Below are 27,245 nucleotides of genomic sequence, written 5' to 3'. Positions count from 1 at the left end.
TGAACAAAATGTTACATCTGCTTTAAAATGGTTTAGTGAATGACGAAGTGTGAGCCAGCAGACAGAACAGGACAATCCCTGTGGTGGTCCCTGTTGAACTCGCACCGGCTGTATGTGGGGTGCATTATAGGACTCTAACATTTCTGTTTGTTGGTAACTTCCCATAATAAAAAGGATTCTGAGACCGGGATAGAAAGTGCTGGAAGTTAGTTTTTCACTGCCGCCCCCCCCCCCCCCCCCCCCCCCGCCTTCCACACACACCAGAAAGAACAGTGTTTCATTCAGGACCATTCAGTCTGTCACTTCAAAATTCCAAGGTCCTTGAGCTACTAAATTGCACTGGAATAATCTGCCTGTATTATTTCCTGTCCTGTCAGAATGGATTTGCATTTTAAGTGCATGCTCAATGTTATGTCTAAATTGGAACTAATTGAGACAGGCAGGAACGTGGAAGTGCACTCTGGCCTCACTGGGGCTGACGTGGGGCTTGCCCATTTAGAGCCCTGCAGACAGATGGAGGGTCCTGGGGAGCAGGGGGCACAGCCCTGCCCTATCTGTAGTCTGGTTGAACCTTGGCCAGGTCAGTTCTCCTCTCTGAGCCCCGGCTTCCTAATCTGTAAGGGGAAAGAATTCAAACCAGATGAACTTTACAACTTCTCTCTGCTCAGAAATCACCAGGTTCTACCTTGGGAACCCCTTTCACCGCTTTGTTTCGCAATATGCAAATCAGCTGAATTTGGTAATTGGACAAAGCTGACGGGAGCAATTTAATAAACTTTGATAACATTGCACAAAGTAATTGTTCAATTATTTCAAATGGTTCAGTTCGGAAAGTACAGCAGGTGTGGGGGGGGTGGTCCTTAGAAATTACTTTTGCTTTATTAATCATCTCGTCCGGTAGAAGCCAAATGAGAAAGAAGACTGTGTGGGGGTGTCTTTGTTTTAATTCTGATTAACTGTACTTTCATCTGAACATTTTTAAGCTGTGCTTTGGTCTTCCTCATATGGATGTTGACTGAGTTCTGTTATCAGGATTTTAATTAACACCAGGTTGAGAAGGGGAAGCCAGATGACATGTTATTACTTCTGTTTGATTTAAAGTCAACGCTGGGGACTCTTCTTCGAGGAGCTGTTGAAATTGTCTTATCTCATGCATTCCAAGGATGGCTGTTTCATGTAAATGTCATTTCTGCTGTCCAAAATGTTACAACACACGCCAGCACAATAGAACTACTGTCTTGTTCTAAGAGACACGAGGGAGCCAGCAAGCTTTTGATCAAAGGCACGATGCGAACATCAAAGTAATACCTCTTCTGTTAAATTCAGGAATCGAGACTCTGAATAAAGGAATGGAGACTCGGGCTTTATGATCACCTAGCCTACTATGCTGGGAAGTGCCTGACTTTCCAAGGCTTACTCCCTCTGCCAAAAACTGGCTGAAAGAGAGCACTTGGTGGTACAGGTACATTTATTGCCTCCTGTAGTCAGCGTGCATGTATCAGTGGGTATACCTTCATCTGCTCCTGCGTACGCTTCTCTTCTGGGACTAGAAAACAGAGGTAGCAGCTGAGAGCCTTTGGAGTAGGACAAAGCTTCGTGCAAATCTATACTTGCCCCCCTGCCCAGACCACCATTTCTTCACATTTTCTCATCTATAAAATGAAAAAAATATCTTATGCACAGTATATATATATATATATATATATATATATATATATACACACACACACATATATATGTGCATTATGATATGTTCATACAGTGGGATAATTCACAGCAACAAGAAATGAAATATTGCTAAATACAACAAAGGAAATGAATGTCAAAAACATTATGTTGTGGGGCGCCTGGGTGGCTCAGTCGGTTGAGTGTCCGACTCTTGATTTCGGCTCAGGTCATGATCTCCGCATCCGCCGTTCACGAGATCGAGCCCTTTGTCAGGCAAAGAGGCTGCTTGGGATCCTCTCTCTCTCTCCCCCCTCTCTGTCCCTCCCCTGCTCGTTTGCTTGCTCTCTCTCTCTTGCTCTCTCTCAAAAATAAATAAATAAACTTTTAAAAAACATTATGTTGTGAGAAAGAAGCCAGACACTGAAAAGTATATACTGTAGTATTCTACTTATATGAAGTCCTAGAATAGAAGGTCAAAAACTACAGTCTAAGAAGTCAGAATAATGGCCACCTCATCAGGAGAACAGTGTTGGCCAGCAAGGGGTGTGGGAGAAACTGCTGAGGGGATATGGCAATGTCCTGTATCTTGATCAGGGCACTGGTTACACGAGAAGGTACATGTGAAAAGAGTAAACAAAATATACTCCATGAAATGTATACCTCATGTAAAAGACTGCACCAAAACTATCATAATATGGGATGTACAGAATTTGGGGGAAGGGAAAACACAGAGAGTCCATGAAATGTAGCCATCGCCATGGCTGAGTTAAGTAACGAATGACGGCTACCGTTTATGTTGTTCTCATCATTAGTGTTAGCATTTTGGCGAAGTTACATCTGACCCAGAAATTGGGGTCTAAAGTTCAGCACATAAGGCAAAAAAAATCTATTAAAATTGTCCCCTGAGAATCCTGTAAATTGTCCATAAACTACAGCTTGCCTCATTTGGTACAAACAGCCCTGCTCGGTCAAAGATGTTACTGTGTATAATGGATTCGGTAATGGGAGGGCGGCAACAAAGAGGGCTGGGTATAAGAAGCGCACCTCTGTAGACAGCAGGATCACAACCAGGGGCCCGACCTGTAAGAGACACACAGGTACCAAGACCAGTGGCAGCATCATCACCACCTCTTGCTCGTGCCTAGAAATGGGCTCATCGAGAATGGCAGGTGTAATCACCAGACCAAGCAAACTGTTAATCACTCTTCTCTGTCCTCTGTCTCTCTGTCTGTCTGTGTGTGTGTCTCTCTCTCTATGTCTCTTTCTCTCACTCCCTGAATTTGCATTAGCTAAGCAAGCATAAATGCAACTTCACTGTACTGTATCTCCATAATACTGAAGCACTGAATGTTCTGTCTGGCTCAAGGGGTCTCACCCGTCCCCAAATGGGAAGAGACAGGAAGTTAACATCATAACCACCTGTGTATTATGTTACTTGCAAGTATAATAGTATAATAACGAATCATCTTACAAGCTTTACAAAGCCTCGGATACCCCTTTATAATAATAGATGCCTAAATCTGAGCAACCACGCTGACAAATGCATCTCGGATTCCAGCGCTCGCAGCAGACAGACCCGGTGAACAGCTGCCCACCACCACGCCCTTGAGCACTGCCCTACACGACGGAGCCCAAAGGGAACTAGAGAGAAGGAGCGTGATTACCGGAGAAATCTGGCTCTGGAGTGCCTCCAGCGCAGGCTGCCCTATGAATAAGAAGCGAGTTGGGGGCAGGGCCTGGTGCCGGAAGTGCTTATACTTTGTAAAGCTGGTGGGTTCTGACTCTGCTCTTAAGCTGTGCCCGACATCCCATTAACCCACTTGGAGAGCCTCAAGGGAGGTCCGGACAGGTGTTAAATTACCTTTTGTCACCCCACAGGTGTGGGAGATGTGCTGCAAAAGCACCTGTCACATCTCCCAAGGCAGGTGGCTCTGCCGGGGATTTTCTCTAAGCACGAGGATCCGGAAACTGTATCACTTTTGACTTAGAAATGACCTGGATCAAGGACCCAGGTTTCTAAGCAGGACACAATGATAAAAATAAGCTCTGACAGCGTAGCCATGTGAGAGAGAAGACTCTGAGGTGAGCTGTGGAGCTGGAAGAATGAATGCCATCCATTCTCTTACCCAATGGCCACTTATCACGCACGATCACATGCCCAGGCTGGCAGACAGCTGGGAGAATCAGAAAGTAATAATGATTATAAAAAAGAATCTGAAATAAATCACACCTATTCTCTAGGTGTTTAAGGCCTAGGTGAAAAGAAGGAAAATGTGAACATGACAAAGTAAAGTTCAAGGCCATCTAATTATTTTCCACAAGCCTACACTAGGTGTCCATCATGGACCAGGCACGGAGGACCCTCCGGAGAATCAGAATGAGTCTGACATAGGGACACCTGCAGGGAGCCACATCCCAAAAGAGGACGTGGATGATTAAACAAGGCACAACGCAAAGTAACGGGGAATAAGAGAGGTGTATCGAGAGCCTCCAGAAGCATGGAGACGTGAGCTCTAATTTAGGTGTGCCGGTGTGCAGGAAACATTCACGTTCCGCCCTGTAGAATAAGTAGGACTTAGCCAGGGAGGCAAAGTAAGGAACAGGGAACCACATTCCAGGTACAGGGAACCACATACGCAAGGGCACAGCGACTGCAGAGTCCCCTGCAGAGCTGTGGGGGAAAGGCTGGAGTAGGAGGGCAGTGGGGCTGAAGGGGCAGGAGGGATGGGGAGAAGGGAGAGGTCAGCCCTGGCATCGGTGGGAGGTGTGGGCGGGAGGGTGAGAGGCAGGGGGTGAGGGCTCTGCAGCTGGAGAGGAAGAGCCATGCTCCAGGGAGCTTCCGGGAAGCATTGGGAGCAGAGGAATCCTCCAACCCATTCCGTGATGGATTTCCAGTTCCCTGCAGAGCTCTGGGCACTGACTTCCTGGGAACCTCAAGGAAAGTGTAGAATCCTTTCCCTGCATCCCGGCAAGCTCCCTGCTTCCTTTCCTCCCAGGTCACAAGCTGAAGACAAACGAACGACCTTTCGTCGCACACTTTCTGATTTTCCTGCGTAATTTTCCAACCACAGAAAATGTTCCTCATTGATGGGCCTGCTTTGTTCTTAAAAGAGTCAGGTCACCTTTTTCTTCAGAATCTTCAGAACAATTACAAACACATGAAAATCTATGTTTTTCCAATGAGGGGATAAAAAAGAAGGGGAAGATATGGCTCTTGTCCTGGGGAAACGAACAAGCGGCTTTCTGTTCATCCCACAGAGAGGAGCAAAGTCTCTGGGCTGCACCAAACGAGGCCTGGAACAAATCCAGGGGCTCCCCCGTCTTCCTCAGGTGACTGGGGCTTGGGACTAATTTTCAAAATCATCAATCTCTAACCCAACAGAATTACTGGAAGTAGTTTCCCTTTCTTGTTACCTCTTCTGATGACATTTGTCACTCACCACAGAAGATGAAATGTCACTTGCATGGCTCCCCAGTGTCTCCCTCTGCTAATCAAAAGGCCAAGGTGGCCAGAATGTGTCTTGTCCTCTTCCCAAAGGGCCTTAGTTTGGGTTCCTCCAGAAGCAGATCTTGAGGAAAAGACTCAAGTTCAAGAGGTGTCATTTATGTACCACGTGATACATGTGCACATGGAAACCTGGAGCAGGTAAATGACTCCACAAAGGTCATACCCAATATAAGAGCTAATACTCCTGTTTCTTATAGAAAAACTCAGTTGGATGGGATGCTATGAAACACATTTCCCACGGGAGGATTCTTCCTGTATAACACACACACCACAGTCACCACCACCACTACCAACAACAAAAACAACGAATCACACGTGGAGAAGAAACAACCTCTCTGTTGCGAGGTCCACAAACCTACACTAATGACAAATGTCACAGTACCAAGCACCTCAATGTCGCGGAGATCGGAAGAGAGGGAGGACCACTCAGTCCAGTTCTTGACAGAGTATAGTGTTCCTGGGATGGCTTGGGATCCATCTGGAAGTCAAGCCCACAACCCACCTGGTTCCTCACAGCCTCTTCCACCCGTCACTGCACACCTAGCACGTGTTGGGCACTTCAAGTGTTATGCTGCTCAGCCGTGATGAAAGCCCTGGAAAGAAGAAAATGCTGTCTGTATTTGAAAAACAATGTGACTCATCAGCTAGCTGTGGAGTTGTGATGTGAGCCGAGACCCATGGGAGTCCATCCAAAGTGCCCGCTCTCAAACATTCACATTATTCCTCATTTATAAGGAGCTGTTCTGGTGTTAGCCCTAACTGCCTTCTTCATGCTAGAAATATGTACAGAGCATCTCCTTTGTGCTGGCCTCCAAAAGGCACATCCTTTGAAGAGGTTACCAGTGGGCAAATTATAAATAAGCTGTAAAACTCATGTAGAGTCCCTATGGAACCAGAACTGGACTTAGTTAGGTCCAGATGATCATCGAGCCTTAAAGTAGACATCACACAGGGCTGCCATTACTGTTCAAGTGTCTGTCTTTCTCACTCCGGGTGACAATCATATGAAAGTATTTTAAATTTGGGAAATATTGAGGTCAATCAATCCTCTTATTTGAGAGAGGAGAAAACTGTAGGTCACCAAATGGATATGATCTGCCTACAGCCTCACACTGAGTCAATGACAGAGCCCAGAAGGTACTCAGGCCCACTGACTCCCACTACAGTGCTCTTTCTGAAACCAGGATCTGGGCCACCTCAGGTAGCTCTTGACAGCTGCCTCGTCATGTCTACTTCCAAATGTGCTGCTCTGACCCATCCTTCAGATTTGCTTCCCCTCTCTCTGTCTGACCCACAGATACCCTCTCTTCTCCAGGCCTCCCACGCAGCCCCTTCCGCAGCCTATCCCTTGATTTGGCTCATGGGTGGGTCTCATCCTGCTCAGTGACAACCAGGAAAACTAATGCCCATCAAGCATACATGGTGTCCAGACCCTCTCAGTGGCCTGGCCAACAATCTCACTTCATGGGCCAAACAAGTCTCACACCTATGAGACAGACTGACGGGGGGCAATGTATGCATAAGGAGCCACTTGGGAGACGTGTCACTTTCTAGGACTCTGCTGTGACAACTCTGGAATACACTTGGGCCATTTGATAAAAGGCAGATCTGTGGTGGGCTCGCCTGTCCTCTGGAATGAGAGACCATCCAAGCTCACCAGAGGTTCTCTTAAAATAAGAACAAACCTTCAACACTCAGTTGATGGTGGTAGTTAGCGGGAAAGGAAGGGCAGGGCAAGGAAGGGTGGGAAGAGAACAGAAGGGAGTTTTGCTCAAGACCTGTTGATTTTTAAAATCTTAATGACAAAAAGGTTTTAAGGATATTTTTGGAATCTAAATGCTATGCACCAATTAACTTTTTTTCTTTGACGCTAACCAGGGGATTGGAGACTTTGAAGAGTTCTGGGGTTACTTTCCCCTAGACTTGTTGCAATGGGGCCCAGAGGGGGTGGAAAGACTGAATTTCGATGGCTCTCCACAATGGGGCAGCATTGGATGGTGAGCTGTACACACGATAGGTGAGAGGAAGGATCTAGCATCAAGGATTCAATCGCTGAGTGCTACATCAGTGCTAGTCTTCTTGGGGAGAAATACAGGATCATAGACAGATGGAGGGAGGGCTTTTGGCCAGGAGGACAAGGAATTTGAACTTCACCCTGAAAGCAAAGGCAGGAGATGACTGTTTAACCAAGGGAATGTCATGGGCAAACGTGTTTTGGAAGGATTGCAATGTGGAGTGTATACAGGGACAAAATAGCCCAATGGTTAAGAACACTGGCTTTAAGGTCAGACCCAGCATGCATCAGTGCCATGACTCTGGGCAAGTTATTTAACCTCTCTAGACCTTTGGGTCTCATAAGTGAAATGAGCATATCAACACTATACCTGTCTCAGTGGCTTGAACTAAGTGGGACAATCTGTTTAAAGACCTGTAATGTGTGTGTGTGTGTGTGTGTGTGTGTGTGTGTGTGTGTGTCTTTAATAAATGGCCCCTATAATTTTCTGTGTTTTCTTCTAAGTCATACATGTAGAAACAGAAACTGGGAGAGGCTGCCTCTCAACCACTGTCCCCAAGGCCAAAACTGTGTTAGTCACACTTCTTTTGGAAGCCACTCCCCTGCCTACAGCTTAGCTCTGTGTTCTGAGTGGAAACTGTTGTCTTCCCAACCCTACCTCTCTAGACAGTGATTGGTCCAGAGCTTGAGCATGTGATCCAAGTCTGACCAATCAGAGTCCTGTCCCCAGGAAAAGTAAACTGATGCTGACAGAAGATCCCCTTTTCTTCTCACTACTGAAACTGTTGAGATATGCATCTGGAATCTACAGGTGACCCTGCAGGTATGGAGGGAATTTACAGGGAGAGAACTAGGCTAAAAACAAAGATGAGATATAGAGGGATAGTCCTTGGGGCGTCTGAAGACCTACTGCCCATTCCTGGGCTCCATGGACTTGTCCTGGCTTTGTGTAGTCTGATTCTTCATCTTGTTCTTGATTCTATGAGCTATCTTAATTTGCCTTCCAAAGAACACCTTCCAAAAAACAGTATTTTTGGCCTAAGCCAGTTCAAGTATGGCATCCATGATGTGTTACCAAGCCCCCTGATTTAATGTGACCATTGACTGATCTTGGTTTCAGCACATTGTCTTAGAGCTCTAGAATTACCCAAATTTTTCCCCAACCCATCTCCAACAAATATTTTGTTTCTTCATGATTTGGGGTACATTAATCTATAAAGACAAAAACATATTTTAAAAAGTCAAGTTTCATTGTACATTTAGTGAACCACCTTTATTAAAAAGACTAACATGACACAAAATTAACTCTGTCCCAGGAAACTCAGGACACATTGTCAGAACCCCCATCCTCCCTGTTGATCAACCCACTTGAGTGCAGTAAATCTCCAGAGGTTGATAAACATCGAATATTCTACACTTGTATTTATTGTCCATTCTAAAATTGACATTTCCCATTGCACATTTAATCACAGATTGCTTTGTTAAGCATTTTCCCTGTTCAGAGGAGCACATCAGAAATTGATTCCCTGATAGAACGAGGTAGGGGATGAAGCACAAATTCAACTACAAGCATTTGGACTTCTCCTGTCCTGTCGCCTTTGTGGTTTGGACACTTCATTCCCCAAAGTGAAAGGTAAGGGTTTTAAGACAGAAAACCAATTGGGTTGCTGGAATCCAATCAACGGCCATGTCCCAGGGCAAAGGACCAGTCCAAAGTGGCCACCATCCATCTCTCAGTACCTCCCAAATGCTACAGCCCACCCAGGTCAGATTCAAGGAGGCTAATTCTCTTTGTTCCCAATGAGCGTGAGGCTGACGGGTAAAAAAAAAAAAAAAAAAAAAAAAAAAGTTGCACCAGGGGCAGAGGAAATGAAATTGAATTCAAGTTGGAGGTTATCTGTCTTCCCTGTGACCTGCAGTGGTCTCAAGTGATAGCCCAAGTGGCAATGCTCAAACTCACATGTGTGAGTCAATTACTGGGTACTTGCGTTTAAAAACTGTTCTGATGTGTTAAGTTTAAAACAGCTCAAATATATCGAACAGAAAGAAAAAGAAGAGGGAACCAAGCCCCTTTAGGGATTTTGTTTGAATCTACAAAAAGGCTGGACTGAAACCTGCAGAGTATTTATAAAGAAGCTGTAAAATCTTTTATTCATTTGAAAGGAGTTGGAAAGAGACACAGGAAGTAGGCAGGAGAGGCCAAGCAGCAGCGTGGCAGAATGGGGAGCCAGCAGAGACAACTTTGTGATGTTGGCAAAAAAGCTTTTCCTAAAATTGGGAGGAAGTTCCCATTGCCATCGTTCATGTCCTGGACAGAAGATTTGGGTGAGAATCCCACGTCCACCACTAGCTAGTTCTAGAAAATGTCACTTCCACTCTGTGAACCTCAGTTTTCTTACCTATGAAACGGAAATAAATTCCATATACAGGGTTTTGTAAGGACTCTAATGCTATAATAGATGTGGAAGTCCTTTATAAGCTGTTGAAAGCCACACAGATGCTTGTTGTACTTACAAATGGTTTAATTTTTTTTAAGTTTATTTATTTATTTTGAGAGAGAGAGAGAGAGAGAGCACAAGCAGGTGAGGGACAGAGAGAAAGGGAGAGACAGAGAATCCCAAACAGGCTCTGCACTGTCAGCACGGAGCCCGATGCGGGGCTTGAACTCACAGACCGTGAGATCATGACCTGAGCCAAAATCAAGAGCCGGACGCTTAACCATCTAAGCCACCCAGGCGCCCCATACTTAACATTGATTTAATCTGAGCCAGAGTATACCACACATGAAAGGGAAATCCTGACAAAGAGTCCAAGGGCAAAATTCAGATCAGAACAGCCAAGACTAGAAAAGATAAGGTCCAGTCAAAAAGCAATTTCCATTAAAGAGCCATTTGTAAAAGGCCTAAAGCGGTTAGTCTTGTTTTCAATTCTTAAGCCTACAAGCCCACCCATAAGTTTGCCTTAGCTGAATAGGGAAAGTGGTTTACATGAGCTGACCAACTAAGAGTGATTTCTCAGTTTTAATGCAAGTTCTAATTATGCTAGGAGATCTCTGTAGCTAGAGCCAGTGGGAGCTCTCCAGAGAGCCATCCCCAATTGTTCTGCCTCTTGTGCATCTCCTCACTAGCGCTTCCTAGTGACATGTTCCTGAATTGCAGGCATAACGTGAATCAGCCATGGCAGCCTCACGAGCAGTGCTTCTTAATCTTAGCTGCATGCTGGGATCACCTGCAAATCTTAAAAATTATGGATGCCTTAAATCCACCTCCAGAGATCACTATGTAATCAGTTTGGTGTCTCTTGGCCATCGGAATGTTTATAGTCAGGTTCAAGAACCACTGCTCTAGAGCAGACATAAGCAAAATTCTTCTGTAAAGAACCAGATAGTAAATTTTTAAGGCTTTTCAGGTCATATGGTGGTCTCTGTCACAACTACTCAACTGCGCTCTTTTAGCTTGAGAGCACCAGAGACAATATATAAACAAATGGGCATGGCTGTGTTCCAAAAAAACTTTACTTAGAAAATAAGTAGCAGACCATAGTTTGCCAACTCTTATTCTGGAGATTTGTTGCATAAAGTGAGGTCTGAGGACCGGAAGCACGGACAGTACCTGGGAACTTATTAGAAATGCAGAAGCAGGACACCTGAGTGGCTCGGTCGGTTAAGCATCTGACCTCGGCTCAGGTCATGATCTCACAGTTCATGGGTTCGAGCCCCAAGTCGGGCTCTGTGCTGACAGTTCAGAGCCTGGAGCCTGCTTCAGATTCTGTGTCTCCCTCTCTCTCTGCCCCTCCCCTGATTGTGCTCTATCTCTCTCTCTCAAACATAAATAAATATTAAAAAAAGAAGAAGAAATGCAAATGCCCAGGCCTCAACAAGATCCCTCTGGTGATGTGAAAGCACGTTCAAGTTTGTGAGGCACCACTCCGGAGGTGACACTTTGTGAATCCAGCCCCGCCAGCATCACAGAACCAAGGTGGAGGGTTCCCATCGCTGTCAGCGTCTCCTGTGCCTGTCACCTCTATCAGCCCGGCTGTCTCCCAGCTGCCACATTTCTGTAGCTTCTTCTCCTTGGTGATTCAGACAACCTGAGCAGCTGTCTGGGTTTGATTATGGTGTTTCCAAAGGGTCAGTGGAACCACACACTGAGTTTCTATTTTTCATAATAATATATGGAGAGGATGTGGCTGTGGAGCCATAGCAGGTGATATACCTCTGCTCTCAGGAACTATCCATTTAAACTTGTCAAATGTCTCAGAACTCCCCAAATGCCCCGTGCTGCTCCAAGTCTTTGTGTCTTATATATGGTACTGTGCTTGCTACAAGACTCTTGTGGGTCATCTTGCCACCAGGCAAATTTATCTAACCTGAAAACAACTGACATGGGTGAGACCTTCTGCCCCCACTCCCATTCCGATTTAATCACTTCTTCCCCAGGCCAGCCCCATGCCCTGTACCCACCTTTGCTCTTACCCTTAGCACACAGACGGTAATAATGAGCTCGCCAGTCTGTCTCTGCAACCGATGCTGAGCCCCTCTGGGCCGAGCAGCACTCCCTTCTGCATGCACGTGCCTAGCTCTGGGCTTTCGTGTGATAAACGACATTCGTTTCAATCTAATTGAGCTGAAAGTGAGTCAACATTTCTTTTGTTAACTGGCAGGCTAACCTAATCACCACAAAACCCGTTTAATGATTAAATACTTAATAATAGCTCACAAAAAAATACTGCTCTCCAGAACAAACTTTGGGAAACATTGCCTCTTCTGGCCCAGATCAGATCCAAGCTTGTAAAACTCCCTCGAATATGAATTCTGGCTCTGGCTCTTGCCTAGCAAAGAGGAGGAGGTGGGAGAGGGACTGAGAGGATAAATTTGGTTCCTATCCTCCTGAGCCATCTTTCCTGAAAGATGGTTGCAGGACTGTCTCAGGGGCAATTATTAAGGAATTAGAATTCCCACCTGACAGAGGAGAAAGTTGGATTCATGTATTTAGGATTTGCCATCAACTTAGTGGCACAGCCAGGGCCAGAATCCAAGTCTCTCGGCATTGGTCCCAGATGCTGTCCAACAGAGCAAGGCAGACTCCTTTACGAGGACTTTCTCAGGAGGTCACCCTTTGTCACCATGTCCTTTCTCCCACCTGGCCCACCTACACCATAACCGGGTGGGAGGGTAGAGACAGAAGGCACCAGTTTGGACCCTCAGGAGAACCTCACATCTAGATCCAGAACCCCAGACTGTTGAACAATGAGATGTCTTTCCATTACAGACTTGAATCCAACGTTCAGCTCAATCAGAGATCGGTCCAAAATGCTCATCTGTCTCATCCCTGGGTCTGTTTGGAGCTGACATTTTGATGAGGATTCCACCCAAGAATCCTGCCATTTGGACAAAGCTGCCCAGTCTGAACAGAATCTTGGCAGGAAATGTGGCATCGAGGCCCATACCCCTGACTCCCTGCCCAGTCTTCTCTCTGGCCAGTACCCCCACTCTTGTGTATGCAATGCCCCCATAGGATAGTCAAGATCTGTGCACAAGCACATGAACACCTGGATGCATTCCCGCATGTGTGTACAAAGGCAAGTCCTGACTATTTTTCCCACCACATCCTATCATGAAACCACTTGAGGTAAGTGAGGAAGGAGCCAGATCGTGCTCTGCCTGCCTTTGGCATCACCTTCCCCGGACTTCGCCAAAAATGAGAAGCCCACGCTAAGCCATGAAGTGGCACTGAGAAAGCCCCCTCTCCACTCTGGGCTCCGGTTACCATGTCTCTAAAAGGAGTGCGTTGGACTTGAAAGCAGTAACGGCTGATATCGATTTGCACTTGCTGTGTGCTCGGTGCTTCATGCGTATTATCTCACTTGACCACGACAACGAGGCCATCCTACAAAATGGGAACCCCTGAGTGGATCAGGTTGCGGTTGCCCCAGGGGCAGATCCTGAGACAAAAGTTGAAGGGCACATAGTTGGCTTGGGAGGTGATCCTAGGAAATACTAGTCAGACAGTGGGGAAGTGACACAGGAAATGGGCCGGCGGCAATAAAGGGTGTGCGGTTAAGCCAGCTCCACAGTGGTGACTGGATCAATCTGACAGGAAAACTCTGGGAAGTGGGCAGACCGTCCCTGGCAAATGAGCCCACCTGAGAGACTAGATTCGATTGAACTGTATGAAATTGACACCATTCAATCATTTTTGACCTGTAGAAATGGCAATGTCATTGGTTCAACATAACATTAATTCCAAGAGTTGTTGGTTGAAGGCTGCCAGACAGGGGAAGGGAAGTATTCGTCTCATGGCACTTCCGTCCTTCCCTACACCCCACAGCAGCTTTCCCAACCTCTGGGGGGAATCTGTTGGGCCGAGAGATGCAGTTACTGGAAGTGGGGAGGGAACACACTGAACACTGTTGGCCCCTGAGTGGGTCCGATAGCCCATGCCGTACTGACCTGGAGAACCAGGATACAAACAGGATTCAAAGCCAGGCAGTCTGTCTCTCCAGCTCCTGTATCTAACCCACACACTGCCTCCACTCAATTTCTAAAGCTTCAGCATTTCCCTGAATTACACAGTCCTATGCTTCTAAAATTCCAGAAGTCTTCAACTCCAAAAGCTACAACTCAAAGAAAAAAACGTCTTCAACAGCAGGAAAAGACGAGCCAGTTGGCCATGAAGTTCCACGGGCACTGGTCAAGTGCACATGATGTTCCAGATTCCTCACTGGGCTCAAAGGATACATGCTGAGGAACACTGCCCAGAGAAGATGGAGTAATCCCAGTACATGAGAGCAGTGCTAAGAGGGTGCTGGAGGCCAGGGGACCACGTGGCCTTCAGGGGCTGGGAAGTGGGAGACCTCCCACATTAGCGTGCATAGCCTGAGCTAGAAACCGCAAAGCCGGGCTCATGCCCATGCACCTCCCTCTGAACAGCCATTCCAAGGGTACAACAAATGTGCTTTGTAGAACAGGTGATTTACAGAGTTGCTCAAGACCCCAATTCTTTAAATGTTGTCCATGAACTTATGTTTCAAACTGTTAGGAATGAGTTATGACATACCACCCTGAAAATTCAATTACCTCAGCAAGGCATTTGGCATAAATCAAAGATATATAGAGCTTGGTGAGGCATTAGAGATTATCCACAGATTGGAAGCGACTTGCCCAAGGTCATACTGCAGACGCTAGGGTCCACTGAGATAGATCAGCAAGCCATAACTTTTGCCCATATTGGCATTGTTGGGAAACAGAACACTGCCTTTCCAATGGATGCCCTCCATCTCTATCAGAACAGAGTACAGAAAAGCCCTGGACAGGGAATCAGAAAACCTGACCTACACTCTTGAGTTCCCCCCGACACTGGGTCATTGTGACCACCCCGACAATTACATGAGCTCCTGTCTGAAGACGTCAGCTTAGTAAGTGGTACACAGTCCTACAGACGCAGGGTGATTAATCATGTTTACTATTCATTATTCGGGGATATCCTTGTTTATTGTGCCTGGACCGGTGACAGCTAACTTGTTTCCTGTTTGTAACATTTTTGTTAAATTTAGTAACATTTAACAAATTTTGTTCTACTTAATAAAGTATATTTTAAAAATTCAAACACCACAGAGAGTATAAAATGAAAACTAAAAGATCCCCCAAAGCAACCTCTGTTAATATAACAGTTTCTTATAGACCCTTGCAGATGTCTATTTCTGCATCTAAGTTGCGGGGGGGGGGGGGGGGGGGAGGTGTGTGTGTATATGTGTTTTCCATTGTCCCGCACCTTGCTTTTTCATCTTCATGTAACATACACCTCAGACAGGGTCACACAGCAGTATGTGTAGATTCAATTCATTCTTTTTTTGGGTGGAAAGAGTTCCATTAACGGATACACCAGAAATTATTTAACCAGACCTCTGTTGATGGTCATTTGTGGTCCTGTTGGGGATTCTCTCCTGTTACAACAGAATGGCCAGGAGTACCTCATTCAAGCCGTTAACAGCATGGCCGGGAAAACCGCCCCAGGACGTGCTCTTAGACCTGAAATTGCTGGATCAGGTGCCACGTGCATCGGAAGGCTTTAACGATGTGGCTGGAGGTCCCCCTGGGAGCCCCCCACATGCCTTCCTCTCATTCACTTATATCCCAGTGGCCCTTTGTCCCAGGCTCTAGTCAACCCTGGAAAAGAGAAAACTTTTTTAGTATTTGCCAATCAGAAAAGGGAAAAATGGGATCTTGTTACTATTTTGACTTGTATCTCATTTATTATGACTGATGGTTGATGTCTTCTCACATGCTCATTGGCAATTTATTGCGTGATTGTTTTCTTTAGAAGAAGATGGGGGGAGGGACGCCCAGGTGGCTCAGTGGGTCAAGTGTCCGACTTTGGCTCAGGTCATGATCTCGCGGTTCATGGATTCAAACCCCATATCGGGCTCTCTGCTGTCAGCAAAGAGCCGGCTTCATATCCTCTGTCTCCCCCACCTCCACCCCTCTCGTTCTCTGTCTCTGTCTCTCTCTCAAAATAAATTAATAAACCTTAAAACGAAGAAGAAGATGAGATCGTGCACATTTGCTGGATGGAGATAGAGACTGAGATGAACCAGAAGTTCCCTCATTAACTGACTGTTTAGAGCCCCTACCCATATTTTAAACTTTTTAAAATTCCATATCAATCTCACAACCCTATTATAAATTCAGAAAAGCCATCTTGGGTGGAATGCCGCAAACTTTTTTTGTTGTTGTTCTGATTCACTTTTCATTTTATCCCTTGGTTGTGTTGTGCTATGGATTTTTTTTTAATCTATAAAATAACCTTCTAACTGATCCTCCCATTTCTACTCTTGCCGCAGCTGTGACCTTTTAAAAAACTGAGGTGAGCACGTCGCTTCCTTGCTTGAAACCCTCTTGGTGTTTTCCATCGTCCTTAGAACACATCCACAGTTTGTGGTGACCTAAGGCACCATTGCCCATCTGGAAGCTGCCTGCTGCTCCTGCCTCACACCACACCCTCCCCCTCACTCCACGCACACCTGAGCTCCTTCCCATAAGCTTTCTTGCTGTCTGGGATGTTCTTTCCTCCTGTCTCCAGCTAGCTAGCTGACGAAGTCATTCCCATTCTCCAAGGCCACAGTTTAAACGTCACATGCTCAGAAAGACTTCTGTGACCCCTGACTGAAGGGGGGCCCTTCCTCTGCTATTCTAGATCTCAGCTTCTTGTCTGCCTCTGCGGTTATATCTAGCACAATGTATCAGTACGTATTTATCAGCTTCTGTCTGTTCTCCCCATCCAGAATACAAGCTCCATGAAGGCAGGACCTTGTCTGTCTTATTCACCATTGCATGCCCAGCGTCTCCATCAGTGCCTGAAACACTGTGGGTCCTCACCAGATATTTATTTAATGCATGAATTAATGTGTACTCAGATTTATCATTCCCTTCTTGAACAGGTTTTCATTTTTCTGGGCAGCTTGGAAAGGTACTTAACCATTGTTTCATTTTCAAGGTTAAAGTCGTTCATTGAGACTCATATATATCCAGGACCTCCTCTGTTCCGGGCCCTGTCTGTAGGTACAGTGAACAAGAAGAGAACAAGACGACAAGACAGCAACTCTTCCAAGAGCTCAAATCCCAGTGTGGGACTGATGGGCCCATCCCAAAACTCAGATGAATAAATGATGTTAGAAGATGGCAAGAGCTAAGCAGGAAAAAAAAAGCAGGATTATGTAAAGAGGATGGAGGTGGGGGGAGGGGTGTCTCGTGAGAAAGGTGGAAGCCGGAGAAGAGTGTGCAGGCAGGAGGACAGCAGGTGCGGTCTCTGAGCAGGAAGGAGCTTCTGAGCCCCCAGCACGGAGATTCGGAGATTCGATCAGGGCCTCCTGAGAGAAGTGGGCAGGGCCTTGCCGGTGGGGCGCGTCCTAGAAGTGGGCGGGCCCCCCCTGCAGGGCATCCGCGGTACAGCATGGGGCGCTCTTCCTGAGAAGGGCAGCCACTGTCCGGCTCTAAACCAGGGAGCGGCACCATCTCACTTCAGTGTCTTGAAAGACTACCCTCTGATCCATCTAGAAGCTTTTTTAGTGAAGGAAACAAGGAAACAGGAACATCGCTTTGTAACTTTTTTTTTTTTTTCAAAATGACCAGTCAGTTGTCTCATTTATTAAATGATCCACTCTCCCTTCCCTAAAATTTAAATTAAAATGCTTCTTTTAACATATACTAAAACTCCCTTGGGTATTTGGGGTGGAGGGCACTTCATTCTGTTCATTTGTTTCCTGAAACCAAACATTTTGAATTTTGTAGCTTCATGATACATTTTAAGATCCGCTGGTATCAGTCTCCCTGTATTACTTTTTATTGAATATTCCTTGTATTTTTTTTACAGAATTTCCCTATTTTTGCACACTTCTTCTTTCCTAGGTGACTTTTGAATCCTTTTGTCAAATTGTGAAAACGCAACCCTCTTAGTGTCTTAATTGAGATTCATTAGGCTTGTGGATTAACTTATTAATTATATCAAAGAGAAGTTACATCTTTCCAATATTGCAATTTTCTAATAAACATAATGTATATCTACTTGTTCCCATAGTGTTTTCAGCTTTTTATATACCAATTTAACAGCTATTGATTAATTAAAATAACTTCTATAATTTGCTTGCCAAAAAACTCATTAAAGAAATTTGGAAAACAGAAACACGAAAGAAAATACAGAGGCAAATAAAAATCCCATATAATTGCATCTCACATAGAATCCACTGTAACAGTCTGTTGTATGTGCCTGGCACACGTTGACACGTGTGCTGGCCATTACTCTGCAGCATATTTAGTGTTACATTGTTTACAAATGAAGCTTCACATGTCATCCCATGATAGTAGGAATTCTCTAAAGTACAATGATAACTGCCAACATTATATCACATAAACGTACTACAATTCATTCAACCTATCTTCAAATGTTAAACATTTCAGGAATCTTTCTTTCTTTCTTTCTTTCTTTCTTTCTTTCTTTCTTTCTTTCTTTTTTGTAACATTTTCTTCTAAGTGGCACTAAATGAACAAACACACTACAATGAACAAACACACTTTTAAAGAGGTATTTGTTCTCGTTGTTTCTTTTCTTTTTTAATGTTTATTTTTGAGAGAGAAACAGAGTGTGAGCGGGGGAGGGGCAGAGAGAGGGGGAGACACAGAATCCGAAGCAGGCTCCAGGGTCCGAGCTGTCAGCACAGAGCCCGACGCGGGGTTCGAACTCATGAGCCACAAGATCATGAACCTGTGCCAAAGTCGGACACTTAGACTAAGTGTCCCAGGCGCCCCTCTCCTGGTTATTTCTTAAAGATGGTTTCTCTGACTTGACCTGTGGGGTCACATCCTTTGCTAGCTTTTCCTCTGACATGGAAGACATTTTTTTATAATAAAAGATTTTGTCTGCCAAAGGTATGGTAAGTTTACTTAGTTTGTCGTTGGCTTTTTAATTGTATAGAATATATTGAATGGGGGGAGGGTTGAATTTCTTTAATATTTGGGGGACTTGGTAAAAGACAAGGAGCTATCTAACTTGATTTTCCTTCCAAATAGCCAATTGAATGTGTTGAACTGTGAGCTCTTATCGTCTTCATTCTATGGCCTCAGTCTGTACCCGGTTCTGGTTTACATAGGACTATCTATTCTACTGCAGTGATCTGCCAGCTGTTTCTTACACCAGGGCCCAACTCTTCAATCACTAGTTTCATAATGCATTCCCACCACCCCAAGGTAAGAATCCCCTTGTTCTTCTCCCTTTTTTAAAATGCTCTACTTCTGAACCAGAATAAGAAGCAGCCTCAGATGAAGAGCAAGAAGCCCGTACATGTTGGCTGATATGCTCACACGAGAATTAATTCCATGCTGAGGGCACGCTACCTGGGCGGAAATGGAAGAGCTGAGAAGGAACGCCTGTATCCTGACTGCTCACCTCCCCGAACCACAGGAGCTCGGTGAAAACTACAGTTCCCGAAATGCACTACTCCAGGCCTCTGCTGGATCCCCCGCCTCCTACTACACTGTGATCTGTGATTGGGGGCCACGTTTACCAGGACAGGAGCCCCTCCATCAGGCCCCAGACAGCAGCCGGGGGAAGTGCTGGGGGCATGGCCGAGAGAACGGAGTGAGCAGAAAGGTGCTCTGAGGCCTCAAATGCAGAAGCCCTGTGTAGTGAGTTGGATGTCCAGTTCTTGGGGTCGCTGGGACCCTGGCCCTCTGCCTCAAGAATCCTGCAGAGGAGAGACCCCAGATCTACCTCCCTTCCTTTAAACTGATGAATATATTCAGATTAGAAAGGCAGGACACACTTGGGCCTCCCACAGCAAGCTGCACGCTGCCCCTGTGGGGACCACCCCCAGATGCCTCAGACAATGGCCACCAGCTGGGGCTCCCGGTCCGGATGCACCACTTTGCCCACTCTACCACTTCAGACGTATTTCTGAAGGACCTTGGAAGACACCAGCGAGAATTGCTTGCAAGATCCACTTGGGATGAGAAGTCACCAAGTATTCATTTAATAGGTAAATGTAATAAATATAAAATACTATCTTTTGACACTGAGTTTTATTAGAAATAGCCACAATTTGGGGCACCTGGGTGGCTCAGTCGGTTAAGCATCCGACTTCAGCTCAGGTCATGATCTCACGGTCCGTGAGTTCGAGCCCCGCGTCGGGCTCTGGGCTGATGGCTCAGAGCCTGGAGCCTGCTTCCAATTCTGTCTCCCTCTCTCTCTGCCCCTCCCCCGTTCATGCTCTGTCTCTCTCTGTCTCAAAAATAAATAAATGTTAAAAAAAAAAATTTTTTTTTAAAAAAAGAAAGAAATAGCCACAATTTTCTCTGTGTGCTGTTGAAAGCTCTTGCTTGGTGCTACAAAACCCACGGAAGAGAGAAAGGGGATGGCAGTGGCTACGAGGCTTAGGATAGATTCTGTAGCCCATGATCTCAAAGCCACATCACCTGGTCCCCAGAGGTCTCCCTGGGGGGTGACCACAGAGGCCCTGCTGAGAATAAGAAGCTGGTAGTTTTGTTCCCATTCGCCAGGCTTCCCTGGGAGCCTTCCTCCCTCCCGTGGGGACCTTACAGGGATGAGGGAGGCTCTTCATGACTATCTGGGGTCCTCTGGCCGTAACCACATGACAATCATAGGCAGGATCTCCAGCCCAGCCCCCCCAAAATCCCATTCCCTTAGTTATTTAAACACTAACCTAGAAACTTCTTTTTGTGAAGCATTTGGCAGCTGTAATTAAAGTCTCAAGTCAATTGACCTTACAAAACAGAGATTATCCAAGTGAGCCTGACCCAAATAGCTGAGCATTTAAAGGCAGGGAGTTTTCTCTGGCTGGTGACACAAGAAGAAGTCAAATCGGTTCAAAGCACAAAGCGGGATTTGATGTGCCTTTGCTGGTTCGAAGGAGGAGGTGGGCACATGAGAAGAAATGCCAACAGCCTGAAGTTGTTCTGAGAGGGCCCTCGAGTGATGGCCAGCATGGAAACAGGACCCCAATCCCCACCCACAAGGAACCGAGTTCTGCCAATACCCTATTTGCACTTGCCAGCAGCTTTCTCCCCAGAGATCCTGGGCTCCACCCAGCCATCACCTTGAAATAAGCCTTGTAGAACCCTGAGTAGAGAGCCAGCCACACTGGGCCAAACTTTTAACCTCCACACCATGAGCTAATAAATGGGTGTCATTTCAAGCCACAGAAAACTAATACAGCATCCAGTGGCAATAAAATGCACCTCCCACCCCAGCCCTCGCTGTGCTAAGCTGGGCAGCCAGGATTAGAGCCCCACCCTGTATGCATCTTTGCAGGAAATTCCCTGTCAAAGATCAAAAGTTGGCTCAGCAGCGTTCATGAAAGGAAAACCAATTGCTCCCTGCCTGGCTCTGTGCCCCCCCTCCCCGATCTGAGGGGAAAGGGAGAAAGATCTGCCCATATAATAGTGTCCCTGGCAGCAGGGACGGCAGGGCAGCAAGCGTGACCCATTAACACATCAAGAGGATGCCAGGGGACAGCATCACTAAAGCCCCACTTTGATTTTTCCAGGCATGAGGGGGTGGAAGCCGGCAACAGAGGCTGTGTTCTGAATCCAAAGCCATCTATTTCTATGCCTTCAAAAGGGAAAATCATCTGAGCCCTCACAAGGGGAAGAAAAGAGAAGATGGATGGAATGAAAGTCTGCGCAGCCAGGCAGCCGCAAAGAGGAAGCGTGGGACCGGGGATGTGGGTCAGGGGACCCCAAGGACCGCCACCAGAATGTTAAATGTTCGCCCCCACCACCACCACCGCAGACCCCACAACTGGAGATTTAGGCATATTCAAGTTTTGTAAGCCTCAATTAGCCCTTGTAAGAGCTTATCTTCTTTCCCCCCAATTGACTTTAATCAAGAGCTTCAGAAGCTGGGAAATATTTTAAGTTAATCAGGCCCTTAATGCGGGCCCCTGGGGAATGCTGCAGACCTGTTCCTCCTCCCGTTTGCCACACTGGGCCCCTGTCTTTCCCTCCTCTCCCTTCCCCCCAGGGTGTCTGTGAAATGCTTGGCAAACTTGTCTCTCAAATGAAAGGGAGACTGAGGGAGAAGGGAACCGTTGACAGGACACAGGACGGCAGAATCCTAACGTCGTCTTCCGCCAGGGTCAGGCAAGTGGTCTTTTCAACAGCAGACTTTTTCACACGCCCTACCAAAAAAGTTGAAAATGTTCACTGAACACCCAGCTCGGTTCCAAGGACGCCCAGCACCGTGACCTCGTGTCTGAACCTCAACTAGGAACCCGAGGTCTGATGAGATGATAAATATTTGAATGCCAATAATAATCACTAACGCTGATGGCGCTCACCATGCGCCCAGTGCTTTTCTGCATATGCAAATTCACTGGCTGCTCAACCAATCCTTTACTATCAACATGATTATCGCTCCCATTTTACAGACAATGAAACTGTGCCCTGCAGAGGCTAAGGAACCCACCCCTAGGAGATCTTTCTGGCACATGTTCTACTGTGCTGTGAATCTGGGGCCACGCAGAAATCCCAAGCGGACGTTTCACACGCCGGCAGTCCACGCAGGGAGCTGAGCTAGTCGCGTGAGATGAGGGACGAGGCTGTCGGGCTCCAGAAAAGGGCAGGCAGGGGTCAAACACACCTCCATATCTTAGGTCAGGGTGCCCACAAGCAGACCCGGAGATGGGAATTTATGTGCAAGAGATTTATTAAGGGAAAAGGAAAAGAAACGGCTGAGCCAGAGGAGAAAGAAGAACAGAGAAAGGGAAGAAGCCAAGCAAAGGTATGAGTTCAGGGTTCTCTGGAGCACAAATCACACCTCAGGGTCTGTCCTGCCTCCAGGCAGGGAGCTGGCCCTTCAGACTCCAGCCCTGGTTGCCCATCAACTGCAGGCTGCCCAGGAGGCAGTGGGATTTCCAGGCCACTGTAGTCCAGGGGAAGACCTCCTGGGACAGTCACCGATACAACAGTTAGAGACACAACACGTGGAGCTGGGCACCAGACATGCAAATCCCACCCCCCTCCCCCCCCCCCCGTAAGGGGGATCTGAGGGGCTCTGGGCAAGCCCCATCCACTACAATCTATCTGAATCTTGAGGCTTCTAACTGTGCTGCTTCAGGAAAGTTGCTTGACCTCTCTGAGTCCCAGATCTACATCCGTGAAATAGGAATAAAGATTCTATTTCCTCTCTCACAGAGTTACCATGGGGATTCGATTCAATACAATGAGCACGCCCGGTCTAAAATCAGCATGGCTGCTCTGGGATGCAGCGTCACACCAATTGAAATAAAATTACCACAAAGACACAGGAAGAGACAGAAATCCACTGAAGAGTCATGAGTAACTCACAAAGCCCTGCAAATGCTCTCCTGAGGACCAGCCCCCATCCTCCTCTGCCAATGAAGAGGATGTTTGGTACCAAGCCCTTGGGCTGTGACCACAGAGCCGGCCACAAACCCACCCACTTCTGCCCTGAAAACAAGCTCCTTGGAAAGAGTCGGGAGCTGTCCCCGAGCAAAGCCAACTACCCCACTGCACATCAAGCATCGGGGACCTGCGTCTCTGTTACCATCCAGAGGACAGCCCTGGCAAAGTTTGAGAGAGGGCGCCATCTGAAAGGGGGTTGCAGAGAAGTAGGTCCGGGGGCATCTGCTGGAGCTCTCTAATCTAGCTCCATTCTTCTAGCTAGCTTTCTGATCAAGTGGCTCTGCTCACACTTCAGCTCACCTTCCAGAAACCCAGCTCTATCGAGCAGACATGTAAAAGCTGACAACTGAGTAGTCTTATCAAATTTTCACAGCTAAGTTGCTCAGTTGCATGGGAAATTGTTCGTGTCTGTAAATAGAAGAAGAAAGTGTCCGGCCCAGAGGCCTCAGGTGGGCTGGGGGAGCTGAAGGCAGTCCCCCAGGATGGCTGGGGAGTGCAGGCCTGGCTGAACTCCAAGTTGGGGTCTCCTTGAGTCCTCAAAGGGCCCAGCAGGTCTTGTCTTGACGAAACATCCAGGAAGCAAGGAGCAGCAGACATTAGCTGACTTCTCCGAGGTCCCTTAGGGGGCCCTGCACTTGCAGACAGCAGGCAGAGTGCCTGAGCACAAGGCCCCACCGCTGAGCAGCCGGAGGAAATGGGGGAAGTCACGCACATGACCCGAGCCTCAGTTTACCTATTCCACCTAGCCAGAACAAGGACAGAAACCTGACACCTGGGGCCTCTCCTCAGTGCTTTCTTGAGCACCACTTCTCAGACAGAATTCTCCACTGCAGCTGCGTTTGAACACAGCTTCTACTCTGGACTGCTGAGCAGTCTGGCTTAGAGACCCGACCCTGACAGGGACGCCTTCCTTCCTGCCCAGGATGGCAGGCCCTGCTGGCCGTTACAGAGGTTCTCATGCTAAGCCTCCGAGTCAGCACGTGACCATCGGAAGCCGTAGCCCTGTTGCAATAAAACATTCTTGTGGTTGCTGGAAGAATTGTTTTTTTCCATTTCGGATATTAAAGGAGAAAGCTTAACGTGTCTCATTTTCCTGGAATGGCTCATTTAGATGAACTGTTTGTATGTAGATGGTCCAGCTTCCACCCCAAACACACACAAAAAAATCTACAAATTATACAGTTCTGTGAACAAAACGCTCAGCCACATTTTGACCCTTGGCATGGATTTTGACAACTATCACTCCCTTCGTATGAGATTTCTTCCTTCTGGTTATTAAAAAGAAAAAAAAATCCAGTATTTGTTTTAGCTCGGCTCCCTGGAAGTTAGAGAGGAGCTGGAGAACCCTCCTGGGGTTGGGGGCAGGAACCTGGGACAAAGGCATCGGGTGGAGGCAAGAGAGAGGGTTCCTTTCTCTCTTTTGGATCAAGATATGCTTATGGGATAAAACCTGAGGAAGCAGAATTTAGAAGTATCCTTGCTCAGGCCCAGCCAGGCAAAGAGAGCCAGCGGCCGAGGCCAGACTTACTCAGCACATGATCGGATGGCCCAAAACAGATCTCCCGGGATGGACTTGCCCTGGACGGTGCCCATCAGTGTGGAAATGAGGTCAGCCTCTGTCCAGCCAGAGTCCAAGTCCCAGGAAGCGGCGGCAACCCCATCACTGGCCAGCCAGCTGGAGGGGCCACAGCGCATCACACACAGAACCGCCGTGAAGATACACAGGTGTGCACGGACTTCTTCATGACTTTAGGATGTGGTCACGCTCACCATACCTGGTAAGCCCGTAAGGCCCCTGAGAGGCAGGCAGTGGACCTTCTCACCACTTCTGTTTGGTCTCATAGGAAATGTCCAAGTTCAGAAAGTCTACTACTGTCTAGTCCCTTCTTCAGATAGAACATCCAAGTCTCGGTGGGCTTAATTGACCCATCCGAGGTTAGAAAAGCCTCTAGATGGTCCAGGACTGAAATTCAGGGTTTCTAACTCTGAATACAGTCTTTTGCTCCATTTCGGGACACGTTGGGGAAAGACCCAGTCACAGACCATAAAACTCACAGACCACCAAAAATCCGTTACCCCCAGGTCAGGAACTTGGGAACAGACTCTGAGCACGTGTGTCCTGGAGAAGAGCCAAGAGCGTGGGTGTTTTCCTTTCTCCCTTTCCCGTGGCCATTGAGTTTCTCCTATGTGTAAAGATTCCCCTCCCCTTTGTCCAGCGCTGATAAAGTGAGGCACTGTTGCTTGTATTTTGGTGAAGTTCCAAATGCTGCGCTCACACGTCCCTCCCTCCGTTTGCACGTATTTCCCTTCCATGTCACCGCCACCCGTATGCAGGACGATAGGCACCACGTCAGGGAAGGCAGCACGGGGAGGAGAGGGGGGGAAACGTCATCTTCTTCTAAACATACAAAAACTGACAATGTGAGAATTTTCTAGATAAAATTAGTCACGTGTATGCCACAAAATGAGTCGGCTAAGTTAGAAAGATTAATGTGGTGACTGAACACGCAGCAGCCTTGAGGACACAGGCCAGGCCCCCATGCTGCTGTGGGCGGGTCACCAAAGCAGCGGCATCCTATGCACTGAGTGGGACTCAGACACGAACAGGAGCACATGACCAGGGTCTCGAGGAGATTTGCATAGAGGCAAGAAAACCCACCAAAGACAATACACAAGACTCAAGCTCAAAGCTAATGGAAACCCTAGCATTTTATCAAGCAGACATCTTCTCCCTCGGCAATTCTAAGGTAGCAGACTGGGAGTCTCCTGGGAGGTCACGGGTGAATCAGAAAGAAGACTGATCAGAGAGAACGGAAGCAAGAGGTGGAGTGTGCGGGAGGAGACTGGAAGCACCAGAGCAGGGAAGACCCCTTCCCAAAACCAACATGGTGCAGCATGGCCTTGTCAACTAAAGGGAAAGACATCATGGGCATAAGGTCAGGTAGGGCACGCAGGGCTGCTCGGTGACATGCATCCCAGGGACGGGAATTTCCCACCCTTGATCCCAGATCCCCTCACTTCCTATCCGTGGGGCCCTGGCTGAGCTCCAGACACCTCATCCACCTCCCAGATTCCCTGTGCATATCGTGGGCTCACACAGGAAAGCACCCGCCATGCGTGGGTCCTGAGACACGACAGGCATCCCTGATCCTCACCATGACCCTGCACGGTGGAGTTGCTGGGGAAGCGCCTGACCTGGCTCCACGGCGCTCACATTCCTTCCGCTTTGCCACCAGCTGCTGATATGCTCTAGAGCAGCAACCCCTTTTGTCAGGTTAAATATGGTATGGAACCCTCGGGACGCCTGGGTGGCTCAGGCGGTTAAGCGTCTGACTTCTGCTCAGGTCATGATCTCGTGGTTTGTGGGTTTGAGCTCTGCGTCAGGCTCTGTGCTGACAGCTCAGAGCCTGGAGCCTGCTTCCTCTGATTCTGTGTCTCCCTCTCTCTCTGCCCCTCCCCTGCTCTCTCTCTCTCTCTCTCTCAAAAATAAACGTTAAAATAAAGTGTTTTAAAACATGATATGGAACCCCGATGAGAAAACCCCTGTGAGCAGAGCTCCACTGGCTGAAATCAGAAGACTGAGCTCAGCCTCTCACTGAAGCCCTCCCCATCCCACATCCCGACCCCAGGCGGGGCAGGCACTCAGAGAGTCCAGGGCTCCACATGCCCAGCTTGGGAACTATGAATTTAAGATATAACTTTTCACAAAGGAATGGCTCCACCAAAAATGACCACGACTTCAATAACGTGTGTGGTTACTTTTCAGACACAACATTGTCAGGTAGGTTATACTGTCAGGTCCATCTTACAGACGGCAAGACTGAGGCTCAAAGCAGCTAATCAGCTCATCCAAGGACACACACGTGATGGGTGACAGGACCGGGATTCGACCTCAGATGCCCGCACTGTGAATCTACTATTTATTCTCTCTGATGGCAAAATTCCTTATTAGCCGTCCTTAGCCTGAAGACAAAGTGGAGCTGAGACAACAGAGTGGCCCTTCTTCCAGGCTCCCCGACCCCTTCGCCTCCAACTGACGCCACCACCTGGTCTCCTTCAGCACTGGAGACTGGAACCCACAGGAGGCTGGCATACTAGGCACACAGAACCTCCCCGGGGGC

General features: G+C 47.4%; 1 long non-coding RNA gene across 2 annotated transcripts in view; it reads right to left on the bottom strand.

Annotated features, from left to right (window-relative positions):
- The window catches only part of LOC113604322 (uncharacterized), a 732,424-nt gene that overhangs the window by 464,705 nt on the left and 240,474 nt on the right, over nt 1–27,245 (bottom strand). The window contains exon 5 of one of the 2 annotated variants that reach the window (XR_008293730.1): nt 5,679–5,769. The exons of the other annotated variant lie outside the window; for it this stretch is intronic. This is a non-coding gene — a long non-coding RNA (uncharacterized LOC113604322). The remainder of the gene's footprint in view (nt 1–5,678; nt 5,770–27,245) is intronic. 2 annotated transcript variants of the gene reach the window in all.

Source organism: Acinonyx jubatus, chromosome E2 (genome assembly GCF_027475565.1).
Source record: "Acinonyx jubatus isolate Ajub_Pintada_27869175 chromosome E2, VMU_Ajub_asm_v1.0, whole genome shotgun sequence".
Taxonomy (NCBI): Eukaryota; Metazoa; Chordata; class Mammalia; order Carnivora; family Felidae; genus Acinonyx; species Acinonyx jubatus.
This window is presented reverse-complemented; position numbering and strand designations above follow the sequence as displayed.